Source organism: Dermacentor silvarum, chromosome 8, assembly GCF_013339745.2.
Source record: "Dermacentor silvarum isolate Dsil-2018 chromosome 8, BIME_Dsil_1.4, whole genome shotgun sequence".
Lineage (NCBI taxonomy): Eukaryota > Metazoa > Arthropoda > Arachnida > Ixodida > Ixodidae > Dermacentor > Dermacentor silvarum.
In genome coordinates, this window is record NC_051161.1 from 82,414,055 (window position 1) to 82,415,341 (window position 1,287).

Sequence of the window (1,287 nt, forward strand, 5' to 3'; positions counted from 1 at the left end):
CGCACTTTCTCGGTTGAGGTGTATTGAATCATTTAAATGCTATATTGAGTATCGGAATGACGTAAAGAGTGTCATTATACCTTGACATGGCGATAGCTACTTGCATTTTGGCACATTTATGCCTCAGTGATCCAATAGCAATAGCGTGCGTTGTCAGGGAACTGGTAGATCTCAATATCACAGAACCTGGATTCAGCTTGCTGGCGACAGCCATATACGCTGGCGCGAAACTCGTTGACGTGTGTCGCCAACGGCTGGTTCCTTAGTTTTTTTTTAGTACAGACTCTGTAAAATTGTGATAATAAAACGCGCCATTCCGACACATACTTTTCAATGTCTTAGCCATCCTTTGTCCACTGTCAAGTAACGGTGGCGAAAGTTGCATGAACGTTTTTTCCCCCAATTGTTTAAGGTTACGAGAAAAACAGCGATCTTTAATCCAAAGAAGGAGATATTGATAAACGATGGTGCTTATAAGGCACGGAAATTACCACGTCTGAAACAAAATTACTGGTTGACTTGGGGAAGAGAGGGCGAGATACTTTATTGAGAGCAGAGATGTTCGAGAATTTTTAATGTGTATTTCCTGCTATCATGACGCTCCAAGAGAGCGACGTCGTCCCCACACTGCCTTCGGTGTCCTTGAAGCTACCTCTGATATATAAGCAACGGGGACCTGCGAGCGGTTACGGAAGTTCTGAAAAAAACAGCGACAGCACGCTAATTTTCTCTCACGGCAATGTCCTAAATACTACCTTGAACAGTTACTGCGTTTGCAATTGTAGCGATTGCAAAAATACAAAGTTACAACTTTGCAGGATCGCTAGCGCTGGCCTGCTAGCTCAGTCGGTTAGAGCGTCGTGCTAATAACGCGAAGGTCGTAGGTTCGATCCCTGCGCAGGCCATCTTTTTTGCTTTGTTTTTTTTTTTCTAGAGGAAAACGCATAGCAGCTACTTTCTACAATATTATTGATTCTGCTCCTTTTTCACGCTTCTATCGAAAGCTTCTATAGCGGAATCAGCTACATGTTGTATTTGCGTCGTACAATAAATTCTTTGCCTTCGCCCGCCACTTGTACTTTGTGACTCATTGTTTGCGCGTTAGTTTTATATACGCGCACATTACGGCATTTATCTGTTCCCAATCTTTCTAGCTTATTTCTGTAATCTTTATATTAGGCGTTAAGTACGCCTTGATTATTTACCAGTTTTTTTTTTTTAATTCGCGCGCATACCGTGTTTTTTTTTTAAATGCGAAGCATTTCTTGGCGAAAATGTGCTACTTTG

General features: G+C 42.0%; 1 non-coding gene across 1 annotated transcript; it reads left to right on the forward strand.

Annotated features, from left to right (window-relative positions):
- Nucleotides 1–831: 831 nt before the first annotated feature.
- On the forward strand, nucleotides 832–905 carry Trnai-aau (transfer RNA isoleucine (anticodon AAU)). Its single transcript has one exon. It is a non-coding gene; the product is annotated as a tRNA-Ile (tRNA).
- The last annotated feature ends 382 nt before the right edge of the window (nucleotides 906–1,287 follow it).